We start from the raw sequence: 16,761 nt of genomic DNA, 5'->3' as shown, positions 1-16,761 counted from the left end.
ATACCTTTTTTTTTCTGTCTGTAATTGTTATGCATTCATGTGTAAAAACCCTTAAAGCTTAATTTGGTGGAAAGTATCTGCCTTTTTGACAGGATACTGGATATTCACAGAGCTGAGAATTTCAGTTGCTTCAACTTTCCTATAACGTTTTGAGAAAAGATCTCAGCACTGATGACAAGATTAACTTTGCATCTAAGAGATTGCCCATGAAGTACAGCACAAAAGTCACTCCAGTACATCTCTGTCACTCACAGGGTCTATGACATAATTTTTTTATATAAATGCACATCAGTTTGCTTAATATCCACAAGCATTCAAACAGCAGTTAGTCTGTTAAACACTTCAAAAAGTTACCTCCTCTGGTCTTTATGTATGGAAATAATATAGATGCTAGTTGTCAAAGGACAGTAATTTACACAACCTTTTCCTTTTATGCTATCATTTTCAGAAACAGAATTTTGTTACATGCAAAGTGCTTTAGATCAGTAACTAGAAATCAGCTTGTAATGCATTGATTTGCTGAGCAGATTATGTATGAAGATATCAAGGAGTTATGGCTGACACAGACCAGTCTCCACTTGTCTAATGGATTTAACACTTTTCAGTTAATTTTGTGAATAGAAGAGAGTGGACCAAGTATTTTAGACATTTTCACAGTATGTTCAGTGACAATAATAATACAATCTGCAGAGCTTAAAATAGAACCACTGGCATGAAAAAATATCTTTTATCCTTTGGTCATCATTTAGTAAAAAAGTCATAAGTCCAAGATGTGCAGAAAACAGTTGATATTATATTTGTAGAAAGAAAATCAGCAAAGAAGCCCGCAACCTAGAGTCGTATAGCAAATATAAGATGAATAATGGGAAAAGGATATGATGGAGCATAACTATTGCTTAATTTGTGATGCAGCATCTAAGCTTAATTCATTCACCTTATTTTGTTAACAAACCTGTATCCATTCTCAGATCACACACAGCAGGTAAATAAAATATGGCACATAAAATGAAGATTTTCTTTTTCTTATTATTATTCTCTTTCCTCTGCCAAGGGTTTTTTTGGGTTTGTTTTTTTTTTGCTTCCGTTTGTTTGGTTGGTTGTTTTTTTCTCCCCACTTTTTATTAATATATAGAAGGAATTACTTTAATTGAATCGATTGGAATATTTGTAATATTTTCCTGGAATACATCACTCTTTTGCTTTTAAATCCTGGGTTATTTGTGCATGGCTTAACCAGAAAGATGTGATACAATAAGGGTGTAGAGACTGAAATGTCTTTGATTATTCTGGGCATACTTTTTACACCACATCTAGAAGCACAAACTATTCAGAAAAGGGACTGCATCATCTATCTGTTCAGGAAATACGAAGAATGATGGAATTCAAAATGATGAAAATTACTTGAAACAATACAATTTTTGAACATACGTGAATTACAGAAAGTAAAATAAGAAAGGAAAAAAATCAATTAATATTAAAAAATATGACAGTTTGTGTTTCCTTGGCCCTTATGTTCCCTAGGTTAGTGAATATAATTAAGAACTCAGATTCTATGTTTTTTAACTGATCTGCTGTAGGAAGACAAACTAAAAAAAAGATGACTTTATTAGTTGTGTGAGTAACATTTTTCACCAATGGAAGCCTGAAGAGATATGTTGTAACATTACTACGACAGTTTATCAGCTGGAGATAATGAACCATTACTATGCAAACCTTTTTTATACCTTCTTGTTGCTATGTATGAGATTGCAATATGGGATCACAAGAGAAAATGGGCCCAAATGACAGAATTGTATAGTCAACATACACTAATTTATTTTGTAAAAATATACATATATTTATAATTATAGTTAATCATATTAAATCCATCTAATTGCTACAGATGTTTTTTCCTTGCAGGTATGTGATGAAGTTTTGGGCAGATCAGGTGACAAGGCCCATCCTGGTCCTGGAGGGGAAGTAGACTGGGTTTGTGTGATTTAGTCTTGTCCCACTCTTCTGTCCTAGGCATGTGTACCACTGATGGCTGAGCTGTGTTACTCCTGCTTCACTCTAAGTGAATTTCCTCTGGTTCCCCCTGATTTAAGCAAGCTCTTATTTCATAACAGGATCAAGTATAGATCAGAAAATTACCTATTACATGGGGTTAAAAACAGATCACACAGGTTCAAATGCTTTTATAATGCTACTTTCTGAACCTGCAACTTATCATCCACTTTTAGAAACAGCATACTGAATTGAAAAAGTGTGAGGTAGGTTGCATCTAAAATTAAATATTGTCCTTACAGTGCTTCTAAGGCCTTATTTAGGATACTGAAAGACAGATGTGTATTTTTAGCTCACAATAAATGACATTAAATGTGTTTATTGAAGAGTTCAAATGAAAGCTGAGATAAGAATTTGGCATTGAGCTGTAAGTCTGGATGAGCAAATAGTCTGTCCTTACAACCTTTATCTTTTTTTAGATAGCACAGGTTGACTATTTCAGTTAAGAATAACCTTTAGAAAATATTTCTGATATATATCTCCAATGTTTAACTGGTACAGCAATATTTCAAAATCCCTGATAAAGTATCATAAATTCAGGTAACTAACTAAAGCTTTTGATCAAAACTAAACATAACAGTTAGAAGTTTCTAGACTCCAAGCAGAATTGTCTCCCCTTCATTTTTATACAGACAGCATTTTTCGTCAGATCTGGTTAGTTATTTCATTTGTTTCACTGTGATTGCAAAGTCCACACATACCTGTAACTTCTCTCTAAAATAGTTTTGAAAAATTAAAGGGGTACAAGTCACAATACATTAAGAGTTAAGAATATTTGGGTTTTCTTATGTGTTCTCCCCTCACTACTTTTACAAGTATTTTTGAAATATGAGATCAGTAAGCAACAGAATATGATGTGTGCTGTTTTAAAAATGAAAAAATATGGACAATATCATTGATACCTGATTTGAAATGTAGAATCCTTCTGCTCAGGAAAAACTAGTGTCTAATTTTCTTTTTTGTAAAATAACATTGAAGTATTTATCTTCTATAATTTTTGGAAGAAATGTTGGTTTACAGGATTGTACCTAGATGTCTTGGCTTGAAAATTAGCAGCATGGGCTGAAAAACTAAGAGAAAGTACTATAAATTCTGCAAATAGAGAAATGCCTCTAAATATATGGTATGTTTTTGTCACGGGCACCTGCAGTACTCAATTTTCAGAATGGGAATGCTGCCTGGATCTTCTTGTGCATCCAAAGCTTTATCTTAGATATGCAAAACCAAAGATATAATCTCTGTTTGAATCTTCAAATGACAAATTTCTACAGGTTCCCATTTCCACCTATGTTCCAAGAGATCTTCAGTGCTGTTGCACAGTAAGTCCTATGAAGAAAAGTCCCCTTATATGCAGCAGAGCTGGGGATAAGTCTTGTGTTAGCTGGTTTTTGGTTTGGTTTTGTTTTGTTTTTCTCCAAAGATTTTCTGCTAGAATACCTGTTTTTACCTTCTGCAATAAAATAACTGAACAATATGAACTTATGTAAAAATATCTCACTAACAGTACTCTTTGTAAGTTGCATAATCACACTAAGAAGAACACATTTACAATGCTGAATAGTTCTCAAGACATTGCCATGCATGAAAATTATTCATGTAGTAATATATTTTCATTGCTTGTGGATAGACCCTTAAAATCTTACTTATGAAAATCAAATAGAAACCAAGTAATGACTTGCAAACTTTGTGACTGTAAAGCATTAATTTCTCTAATGCAAGTAGTTGTTAAGTACATACATGTTTTTTTTTCTGCAATGAAAAAGAAGAAAGAAATTATTATTACATAGCAAACTATGGTTAATGTAAGTTCAATGACATCATTATTACAGAATCACAGAATCATCCTGGTTGGAAAGGACCTTGAAGATCATCAAGCCCAACCATAACCTAAATCCACCTACTATAATCTAATCTACCCATTCAGTCCTTAAATCATGTCCCTAAGCACCACATCTGTATTTCTTTTAAACATCTCCAGGGGTGGTGACTCCACCACCTCCCTGGGCAGCCTGTTCCACTGTCCAACCACTGTTTCACTAAATAAATTATTTCTAATATCCAGTCTAACCCTCCCCTGGCTCAACTTCAGGCCATTTCCTCTCGGCCTGTCATTATTCACTCGAGAGAAGAGGCCAACTCCCACCTCCCTACAACCTCCTTTCAGGTAGTTGTAGAGAGCAATGAGGTCTCCCCTCAGCCTCCTGTTCTTCAAACTAAACAATCCCAGTTCCCTCAGTCTCTCCTGATAGGACTTATTCTCCAGACATTTCACAAGCTTGGTAGCTCTCCTCTGGACCTGCCTCACCAACACCAAGTACAGGGGCACGATCCCCTCTCTACTCCTGCTGGCCACACTATTCCTGGTGCAAGCCAGGATGCTGTTGGCCTTCTTGGCCTCTGGGCACACTGCTGGCGACTTATAAGTCGCTTGTCAACCAGCACCCCCAGATCCTTCTCCACTATGGAGCTTTCCAACCACTCATTCCCAAGCCTGTAGCTTTGCATGGGGCTGTTGTGACCAAAGTGCAGGACTGGGCACTTGGCCTTGTTAAACCCCATACAATTGGCCTTGGCTCATTGATCCAGTCTGTCCAGGTCCCTCTGCAGAGCCTTCCTACCCTCAAGCAAATCAACACTTCCACACAGCTTAGCGTCACCTGCAAACTTACTTAGGCAACACTCAATTCTTTCATCATTAATAAAAATATTGAACAAGACTGGACCCAAAACTGAGCCCTGGGGGACACCGCTGGTGACCGGCCACCGACTGGATCCAGCCCCATTCACTACAACTCTGTGGGCTCCACCAGAAAGCTGTTTTTTTACCCAGCAGAGAGTGTAGCTGTCCATGCCATGTGTCACCAGCTTCTTGTGGAAAATGCTTTCTAGATAGACAATGTCTACAGCTCTTCTCTCATCCACCAGGTGGGTCACCTGATCATAGAAGCAGATCAGGTTAGTCACGCTAACTTCAGTTAGTTAGTTTCAGTTCCTGAAACCGTGCTGGCTGGGCCTGATCCCGTGGCTGTTCTGCACTTGCCATGTTGCACAAAATTATACAGCAAACCCATCAATACTGTAGCAACAAGTTTGTATGCAGTGAAATAATGGAAAGAGGAGATGGAGAAGGGAGAAATATGGCGAATAGATAACACACAATGGGACAGTCTAGGAAGACAGAAGGATAGAAAGGAATACAAAACTGAAAAAAAAGGGGGATTTTAAGGAACACAATCTATTACATAGTATGTACACTGGCTTTATTGTGAATAAGACAATCTTCCTCAAAAACTGTACCTAACAGATTATTTGTTTTACATATATATATGTGTGTGCATGTATGTTTTCATATAGACATATCATTAATAGATAGTAAGTAGTTACTGAATCTCCTTGGAAAGCAGAATCTTTTAACACCTTATAAAAGCAACTTGCATAGTTTGCTTTTCCAAGGACAGGTTGGATCCTCTACTCTATGCTGCTTAGATACTTTACGTAACTTTGAAATTAATGGGCCACAACTTTAGCATCTGAATTATAACCTCTGACACATGCAAGATTATCTTTGCTGTCCAGAGTCAACACAACAATCAACATGCTTTTTTTTGCTTGTAACTCATTGCAGTCAAATGGAAGAATACCAAGAAAGTAGAGGTAGGTAAAATTAGTGCTGATGACTTCTATGCATTTGTAGGCTTTGAGTGTGTTCAAAATAATAAAGTATATGTGGGCACACAGTTGCCTACCAGCTGTTCCTAGAAGGGTATAGAAATACTAGATCAAAACATTTTACCTGATTATCATGTAAAGTGTGGAGTTTAAAGAGTTCTACATCTTTCACATCTTGCAGGTATATGAGAAGGACAGTCAGAACTCACCAAAATAATGTTTAATTCTTCCCTTTGCTACTGGGATGTTAATAGTCTCTATATTTTATGAGAAATTTAAACAGTTAAGATAGACCTCTCTGAATGCTTAACTTCTCTTTTTTTATTGCCTCGTTCTGTCCTGAAATTTACTAAATAGGTTTAGTGGAGTTCAGCCAACTCTTGTCACCAAGATAAGAACTGTTTCACCATACATTCATCAAACAGTTCTACATAATGAAATAATTTAATAATCTGGTTAAATGTTTGTTTTGGTTTTTGTTTTGTTTTTTTTTTCTTTTTTTTTTTTTTTTTTTTTTTTTCTTTCTCTTTTTTTTTTTTTTTTTTTTTTTTTCTTTCTCTTTTTTTTTTTTTTTTTTTTTTTTTCCCCTGACATTCCCTACCTACCCGGACTGATTCCTGTGAAATGGTAGCTGAAAGCAGAACTAATAATTGCTAGAAGGACAACTGACACAGGATTTTTTTAAATTTTTTTTTTCTTTCTCTGCAGTATGTAGTAGTGACATACAGGTAAGATACAGAATTAAGTCACCCTAAATTTTTCCTAAAACTTTTCCTAAAGATAATTTCTGATTCTATATGGCATGTCCATCAGATCATAATTTGTTCTAAAATACAAATATTGTGATAATGGATTTTAAAATAATGAAATACTAAACACTATAGCTTAGTTCATTAGCATAAAAACTGCTTTTTTTAAAGAGTGGCTTTCAAATATTTGATAAATATTTCATGCTAGTTCTACTTGTTCTGTAGTACAGACAAACCAAATAGACACAACTGGACACAGGACCAGATAAGCCCCAAAGTATAACACATTATGCAATTTAAGCATCTTTTGCAATTTTTTTCTGCTTAACAAAATAAAAAAAAGTAACCTTAGATTCCGCCAGACATTGTAATGACCTCCTCTAGTTGTCTTCTAGGAGACAAGTGCTTTACAGAGAAAGCCCAGTTGAAGTGTAAAGTGAATCTTTTCAGTTACTGAACCTTACCTGTTGTTGGCACATGTTTTGGACCATAGGTAATGTTAGTGTAGAGAGAATTGGTTTTTTGTAGAAAAAATTTACAGGTAGCTAATAAACCCTTTGTTCTAGCTGTCAATAGATTGAACATGAATAAAATTTTGATTCGGTATCAATATTTAAGAATTACTATTCCTTTTCTTATGCAGATGAAGTCCTGTCTTGGTCTGAGAAAGGATGGTACAAAATGTGGTTCTTGTATGACAATCTCACTCATCAAAATGTGAGAAAGCATTTATAAAAATCACATCTCTATGTATTTATATTTCCCCCTAGTTCTTAAAACATTACTGTCTTCTGAAGTAAATAAATTTAAAAATCACGTTAAAATTAGCAATAATTATTTTCAAGAAAAAATTCCATTCATGCATATATTTTCATCGATATATATGATTAGGTTCTAAAAAAAAGTTTACAAGAGTTTTTTGGAAGAAATCTATTGGAAAATAACATTTATTTTTTCAGAACATTGCATTATTTCATTTTGATGGAAAATATTTTGGTTTGTTTTGCTTGTATCAATGATTACATTTTAATTAAAAAAAATATTTCCCATAATTTTTTAAGATAATTAAAATCTATAATAAAAACTCAAATTTAAATATAGAAATGGCTCATGAAACTATGTGTAACATATTATAGTTGAGTATATAAAATATGTCCATGAAATACAAAGATTTGCATCTGAGAAACAGGAAAATCTTTGTAACATATTGTGAGGTTTCTACTTCTGCAGTTCAGTTTCTTACACACAAATACCCAGGGACACTTGAGATGCTGTAAAATCGAGCTCCCTCAAATGGCAATGCTGGGATTCTTCAAGGAGGTGGTATCCACAATCCACCACAGCAGCCTACACTGAAGGGCTGAACCACTGTCAAGCATTGCCTCTTGGTTTTCATGTCCATGGATACAGCCTAAATACTAACTAATAATAACTAATACTAACTGAAGCTGAGGGTTTAACTTCCTCCTGCTGTCATCCTTTTTTTTTCTTGGTGTTTCAGCTGACTATCCTATCTCACCGGGTGATATGAGGATAAATTCCCTAAAAATCCTGGGGTGGTGGCAGTGATAAGTGCAGCATAAATACTTGTGTGAAGCTGTGCTCCTAAGTGCAAGACTGAGACAGATGTCAGATTAAAATGTCTTTCCAAAAGAGGAAAAAGGAACACTTGAACTCAGATATGGGGATTTATTGTTTGGTGCTGAAACAACTGGCTAAGTGGGAAGAAGGGAAGGGAAAAATTTTTTTGTTCTATTACGGTTTTTACATATAGATTTTCTCCTGGATCTTGGCTTAGAGGATGACTTAAATAACAGAAATATCTGAAACCATTAATATCACTCAAAGAAACTGGGGTATTTTATGAGAAAGTTGTAATTGATTATAACATTTGCAGGTGTAAATTAGGGTATATTTGCAATGCAAATATGTTTTTCTTCCTCCCTGTTCAAACATCTGACTAACTCATTGCAACACATCTATTAAGTGAGCCTCAAATGTTAATGTTAATGTTTGTTGCCCATGCTGCATGCATTGGTTTAGATGCACTTTAGATGCACTGGGTTAATGATCTTGACACATTTTGTGGGCACAGGCTCCAGTTCCTGCCTGACCCTTCTCAAATGTTTCCATGGCTTCTGCATCACCAATAACCCTTCCTTTTTGCTTCCCATTATATCTCTATTCCCCGTCTCAACTGAGGTGGCAGAGGAAGAGTCCTCACTCCATCCTACAAGCCCCAGCATGCATTCCCTGGGCTTATTTATGGGCTCAGTTTTATCCCTTGCCCCCTTCAAATCTAGTTTAAAGCCCTGTCAATGAGTCCCACTAACTCCTGCCCCAGGATTCTTTTCCCCCTCTGGAGCAGCTGCATTCCATTTGTTGTCAGCAGGCCTGATAGTTACACTGTAATAGTTACACTGTAAACATAACTCTTAAGATCTGGGTCATATGATAATGAATGAGACAGCTAGTGTATAGTGCTGTAAGTCACAGAATTAATTTTACATTTGTTATACTTATTCAAGGAATTTTCTTTCTTCAATTTTTATTCTCTAATAATTTTTCCATTCTGTTTCATTGCTTTATGAAAACAATCACACACAGAAATACATACACATATATTTATGTATTTATTTAACTGATTTATACATGGTTCATTTCTGTCTCCTAATGCAACACAGTATTTTTATTCTCTGTTAAAAAAAGTACATATTATAAAAAATAATTCCTTTGCAACTGAATGCTTGCAGGTCCACCAGGAATTGCTCATTAGCACATCACTGCAGCTTTAAAAGGGAATAGGTGGTATGATTAGTAGCAGACACAAAATTTGTGGTAAAAAATAGTGGTAAAATGAAAATAATTCTTAATTGTTTAAGTCAGAACTTTTTCTCCACATTTCCATTAATTCTAATTTCTTTATTTTCTTCCTAAATCTCTCCTCCCAGTCAAAGACCTCTGGTATTTCAGTGCCTGGAGAGATACAACAGAGGGGGTAAATGATGCATTACCCTTAGCATTTATACAGCAGCTGCTTCAGACAGACTTTTTAAAATGGAATGTAGGAAAAAGGTGTTTGCTGAGGTGTAAATATAATTTCAGATCCTACATACATAATCAAATATTTTTATTTTTTTTTTATCAGGCCTTGTGATTGTTGTAATGTAGGATTTAATAATAGCTGTGAAGTAGCCACTTATGGAAATAGTCCTCTATTATTTCTGGGACAGCTTGAATTTGCTGGTGAGTTTATTCCAATATTCTTCATCTCAATTTTTGGTTATTGCTTGGGTAATTGCTTTGGTTTGATTATGTTATTTATTTTTTTTTTCCACATTGAGGTAGTTAATTCCTTTCATGCAGCAATATGACTGAATTGGATTTCATGAAAGGAAATTTTGCAAAATTAAGAGCAAAATTTATGGAGCAGTGAGAGGAACTAATAAAACTTATTATTCTGGAGACAGACTGAAATATCCTGTTAGGAGTATATAATGAAATAAAGATAGAACAGTTTACAATTCCCCAAGTTCTGCTAAACAAGAAATGGGGTGAGGAGAGGGTGAAGAGAAAGGGAATGGTAGAGATATGTATATGGATGTGATGCCTAAAGGAATCATTTTTACCTTGTATTTATGTCAACAAGAACAGCGATCAAGATTTTTATTAAGTCAGTGTATTAAAAAGATAACAGAATTATTAAAAGATATGGAAAATGTCAATACAGTTATATTTTAGAAAATTTAAAGATCAAAGGAAGAACACAAGTACGTCAGGAACATCAGTGGAAGCTCCATTGAGGCAAGATTTGTAAGAAATAATTCTTGTACTGGAGATGGGAGCAGTAGATTTTTATTCCTATTTTCTATTATTTCACACAGCTTTCGTTACTGTTAAGATGAAGGGTTTTTTCCTCAAGAAAAGGAAACCTGTTCCCTCTCATACAGGGATATTTTCTACCTAAAAGATGACATTGACAAAATTAACATAGCCCACAGCATTATTATTATTATTTCTTTCAATGATACACACATTTATGGATGGTCTAGTATTTAAGTTCTCATTAAGAGGCAAATAAGGAACATTGGCAGTATTTATTCTTCCTTTGCAAACTCTCAGTCTGTAAGGAGAAAGACAACATGATTAAATATGAAGTCTTTTTTTCTAATAGTGGTGATAACCACCATGACTTCAGTGCCTGTGGGTCTCACAGTGCCTAACCAAACATAACTAAAAGAGCTACAAGACAAATGATAACATGGTTCAGTGAATTTCAGAACCCTTAAGAAAAACGAAGGAAAAATACACAGCCACCACTCTGGAATGACACAAAGTAATGATTCACTGAGGAAAATTCTTATGTTTTAAACATTAGCAGCGTGTTATGACCAATTAATGTGCTATGGTCTTAAGCCTTTTAGAAATGTAAACCACACCACATGGTTTTCCAAGATAGTGATAAATGCTTTTGCTAATTAATAATTAAAATTAATCCTTGTGTAATATGCACAATGTAATAAATTTATAACAATAAAACAGGTTGCTTCACCTTTGAGAACTTTTTAGCACAAATCTTGTACCCAAGGGGATTGAATTATGAAAAGTGGATTGGTTATGAAACTTTTTTTCTTTTTTTCCCTTAATCACATTGTTTGTCACTGTATCTGGGGCAAATTCAACCTTTGGTATCCACATTCTGCTTACAGAACTTGCCAGTAGCTTTATAGTGGATATAGCATCATTTTAGTCTTATTCTGTTTTACTTCAGGTCACATAATCTACTGCAAATCAGCTGATATGTTCCACTAAAAAAACTGGGTAGAAATCTGTGACAAGTGAGGAGAGCATTAACTACATGGAGGAAGTTTCATGGAGCTTGACATTACTCCTGTAACATGCTTCAAAATGGCAGGAAAAAGTGATACATGAAACTTCAGCATTTACGGTATATACTTATTTAATAATTTCATAGCACTGTACAAACAATTAACTGTAGATTGTTACTTAAAAAATAACGTAACACTATTATTATTTTATATAACAGCCTTTGAGGACAGAACATTGTTTAATGGTTATGACACTTCCCTCTCTTATAGCTTCTTTTCATTCTTGAACAACAATCTTTAACATGCTCCTTTCTAAACCTCAAGAACTGCACTTCTGAAAAAGAACACACACAAAAAAACAGAACAAGAGAACCAGTTATAATTTATGTTTAGAACATTAGCTTTAAAACATACTAGTCTGTAAAAAAATACTAATCCTTTAGCATCAACTGTACAGTAATTTTTAACCACTTTTCTGCATCAGGTGTCTGGGTTATGATGTGTTTTCTGACATATTTGGTTTTGCATATAAATGTTAAAATATATGTCTTTTATATTTAATTGGGATGGAAAGAACTCCCATAGGAGCTGGGAATATTGTGCTGCTTATTTGTTTTCCTTTCTAAAAGAACATAAATAATTAAAATGGAATCTGGATTTCTTCTGTACTTCTTAGCTCAGGATTTTGTTCCTTTATCTTCAATTTATGACAACTTTCTGCACTTGATACCATTCCTAAACCATACAACGAATTTTTATAGGTTCTTACTGCCTTTGGGTGCCCTTTTCTCTTTTTCGCATGTCTGGGAGTGTCATGCTTATAATGTCTCAGGGAACTGAGCCTAGAGTTTTTAGGGGATACAAAGGAAGCTGCTGCATTCCACTCTGACATGAACTCATCTTACTACAGAACTTCCACTAAAATAGATATGAATACAATGTAAATCCACCAAAAAAAACCATGTTTCTTTGAGCTATTTTTGTTTGGTTGGTTGGTTGGTTGTTTTCTTTCTTTTTCTTCCTACCTGCGCCTCTTTTCCTCCCTCTTTTATTTTAAACTTAGAATCAGTCCTTTTTAGTTTACTGACCTGTGCAGAGTGGGTTATAGCAATGGTGACAACCTAACATTCTGAGATTTAAAGTTGCTATTCTTGTGACATAGAGACATTAAAAGCAGTATAAAAACATTCAGAGTGACAGGTGGGATTTGCTTTTTTACTCTGCTTTCGCACATGTCTCTGACATCTCTTAATAGACACAGTAGGGCTTTGATTCCTTGTTGGATTATATTCATGTACTTTCCACAGTGCTGCTATGGATCTACAGTATGTTAGGAATTGCAGAAATTCAAAGCATGCATGTAAAGAGATAAATGATAAATTGTTGATGGGAAAAAATAGCTGTGCTCAAACATGGGAAGTAATCCATGAGAGATTTGTATTCCAAAAAGAGTGTATACCCCCATGGAAACATAAATGATCATTATTGTTTGTCCTACAATTTTCAACCATTCCAGAGAGGTTTTCTACTAATACTAATCTTAAAAATAGATGATAGTTAGCAGAGACCACAAATAAACCCTCTCATAGCTGGGTAGTATATTTTAATCCTGTAAGTGTCATTGTGCCACTCTCTGGTTCAACGTTGGTTTCCTAGTTTAGTATTCAGAGAGCTAATTCATTTTGTTGCTGGCAGCAGTGCATTAATGATCAAGCTACGACAATGAACACTGTCTGCATAACAAATGTGTCTTTCTCAAGCTGCAGTAAATACAAAGTGATTAACATGAAATAACTGCTCCAGCAAACTGCTTCTCTGCTTTTAAATAGATACTAGTGTTTTTATTTAACCCTGCATTTGTCAGATGTGTCTTGAATGGCCTGGTTTGCTGTTATTTTTTTGGCTGAGTTAAAAGCAAGGGAGGGGCTTGCTACCTTGGAGCTTTATTTTACAGAGTGCATTCTCTTGGAGATTTGCCGTTAGCATATTGGATGCAAATTATTATTAATACTCTGTTCCCTGCTTCTGACATTTGCTAAGGCAGAAGCATCAAATAAAACTAAATCACATCATGCTCCTTCTAGCTAGCTTAATCCTGCCATCCTATCTAAACTAATGAAAATAAGGTCTGAACAGGTTAGTGTGGCAGCTGTTAATAACCCTTAAATCTGAGAGCTCAAGGTGGAGTTGATTTGCCTTCTGAGTCAGATGACAGAGTGTGAAGAGGGAAGGTGGTGGAATGAGAAGAAACAAACAGTGGTTGCTCTCCCCTTTCAGATCCACCCTGAGCTTTTCTTCTTAATCCTGGCATAATGAAAGAGCAGAGCAATTTCACTGTATTATGAAGATATAGGATTATTCTTAGAAGGAGTAAGACAGAGTAAGTTGATTTGTCAATGTCCCTTATTCTCATTGTCACTCAATTCCTGTTGGGGGAGTCCCTACCTGAACTGTAACAGAGAAAAAGGAAAATATAGCATCCTTCATGAAACACTTTGCAATACTTCTCTTGTCATCCAGACATTCATCTAGAGCCATGTTGCTCACATTCCCACTGTCATTTCACTTCATCTCATTGTAATGTGCCAGTAAGGTAAGTTTTCTACTCCATAAGAGTCTTTTAGAGACAGTTTTATTGGAAGATGTATGAGAGAGCTCAAGTCTGTCAAGAACCTTCTGGATAGCATCTCTTCCTTCCAGCATGTTGACCATACTATACAGCTAGAAGTCATCAGCAAACAGTGCCTGTGCTCAAGAGAGAGAGGTCTGGAATACCTATAACCAAAAAGACCCATTGGCATTTAAGTAATCCCTTAAGAAGTAGCATCTTCAGTCTCCTGTTTTTGCCAGTTCAGTCTTCACACTGAACTGGCATAAGCACCTCCTCCCTGCTACTTTGCTCCCTTTTTTCTCTACTTTTGTTAAAGCTTGTGGTGTGGGACTATAGAAGGACTCTCCTCTGTGGTAAAGCTAGGTTAAGGAAGTCTGAGAACACACATATGTCTGCTCCTTGGGCAAAATTTACAAACTCTGTTAATCTCTGTCCCTGCTCTTTCAAAATGATAACTATTAATGTTTTTAAATGATACTTATGGTGGTTAAACTAGTGATTATGTGGCAGGCTTTAAATGATAGACCACTAATGGAAATTTTGCAATGAATTAAAAAATAAACTTTTAAAGAAAATTATGAAAAATAGGACCATATCATGAAAGCAAAGGAAGAACACTGGCTATCCAGTCAGTTAAATTGATTTCTCAATTAAATGGAACAACTAACTCTCTGTTATGTAAAATTAAAGAATGAGTAATAAAAAAACACAGAGAAGCTATGATTGTCATGCACTGAAGGTAAGATGAAAGCTTCAAGCCAGCATAAATTTTTAGAAAATGTTCTTTAATTAACAGAAAATTATTGTGGGGCCAACAATCATGGTTTCTGCTGGTTTTATTGTGAAAGGTCCAGGAATTCCCATTCATTCAAGGTACGTTCAAGGTTCTTGAACGTACCTTATATGAAGCCATATATAAAAGAAAATTTACTGCTTTACACAGTCCAGCTCAATTGTACATTGATAAGGTAATGCCTATTCTTTGCCTTAAGTATTTGGACAGTTAGGTATGGAATGACAACATCAATAGCATATGATTTTTCTCACACTGAGAAATGCCTTGAAAACATATGTAAATCTGCATCACCTGAGTCTTTATATGTCATCCCACAGCCTTATTTATGGTAAGATAGTGGGGGAAAACACCCTAATTATAGCATTGTTTTTTCAGAGACCTTTTATGTTAAGTATCCATTTTGAATTTTTCTTCTGCTCTATTTTTTCACTGGATCAATGGTAAATCATAAAAGCTTTACTTGTCACGTGCTTTATGCCTACTCAAGCAGGAAAAAGTTGTGTGGTGGAACTGAGGTAAAGACTTTCACTGTAATGAATTTTACTTCTAGATCCTTTTATTTTCTAACTTGTTTAATTCAGGTAGTTCTTTCTTTTCTCATTTTTCCTTGCTTACGGGAGATTTTCAGAGCAAAGAGAAAACATCACACAGGTCAGGGTTTAATAAATAGTTTTGGCCTTGTGCTGGTAGTACTAATGTACTTTCTTCAACCTCTTAATCTTACACTGTTTAATACAAACGTTTCTAAACTAGGTTCTACCTTCTGCAACAACTCTCCTACATTATTTACATTGACTCAATTTTCCTCAGTTTTCCTTCAGGAATACACGTTATGTAGTTTCTTCTTTCACCATTACTGTTCGTCTTTTATTAACCTATTATTTGCATTATTTATCACTGAAAAATATTTAAAGTGAAAGTGTAATCATATGCTATGCTGTATAAAATTGCATTGTGTCCTTTTAAATAATTAGGTTGAGTGGATGCCAAAATGTGTCTTTGCTTATACAATCTCCACTGGAGTTCTGCCGTGTATGGTAAGCTACATAGCATTGGGGGATAAAAGATTTTTGAACAGCTTTTGGCAAGTGCATTGAAACACTGATAAGCGGCATTAAGGAAGAAAAGATTAGTAGAACACCACATGGAGTTTGCTTTAGTAGACTTGTGAAAAATTGACAGCTTACTGCTTGCTCTTTTCTTCACGAGCTATCACTGGGGAGCCCTGGGCTGCTGAAGTAAACATCTTGGATGGGAGAAACACACAGAGCCTGCTCCACTGCTACAAGGAGGAAATGATGTGGGAATTTTTCAGTGTATTCTTAGTGATTTTGTCCTCCCTGGTGCCAGGCAAAAATTTCTGTCCAAATGCTGTTGCAGGTTCTTGTTATCTTGCTTATATTTCTTTAGAGTCGCTACACTAAAAGTAGAGAAATACACAATAATAATGTGTCTTTATTAATACAAAATTACAGTGTTAAGAATAGTTATGATATTATATGATGTATCAAACCAGGAATATGGATCTCTAGGGAATATCTTGTGTCAAAATGTTAATTTAAACTATTAGTTAATGGAATGTTTAGGAAGCAAGCTGTTCAGATGAGAGTGTGTTATGATGGTTGTGTTCTAAATGTCCACATTTTACCATAGTCTTCTTATAAAAAGAGGTATTTCTTTACTTCAGTAGCCAGAGGCACATTTAAATTGAATTCTGAGCTGAAAATGGTTTACTATAGGTCTATAAAGGAGATCTTTGAGAAGGAAAAAAAAAAAAAAGGAAAAAAAAAAAAAAAGGTAGTATTTTATGGTTGTCCAGTTTGTACTAGATAGAATATAAAGGCAGCTTATGTTACCAACAATCAGAACAGGAAAGAAAGAAAATTAAAACAACAATGCTTCCTTCCCCTCCAGTAAGGTCTCCATTGGTTGTTTTTTGCTTTGTTTATTGGGTTTTTAATATCTTTATTTATTCACACAGAGCAAAAGGAAATTATGCTCCTGACAACCTGTTTTGATGCTGCTTGATGATGAAGTGATGAAGAGCTGTTGGATTCCTGC

The sequence above is a fragment of the Chaetura pelagica genome, unplaced genomic scaffold (assembly GCF_000747805.2).
Source record: "Chaetura pelagica isolate M959 unplaced genomic scaffold, ChaPel_1.0 scaffold178, whole genome shotgun sequence".
Classification (NCBI taxonomy): domain Eukaryota; kingdom Metazoa; phylum Chordata; class Aves; order Apodiformes; family Apodidae; genus Chaetura; species Chaetura pelagica.
The sequence above is the reverse complement of the archived record's forward strand: the minus strand, read 5'-3'. Positions refer to the sequence as shown.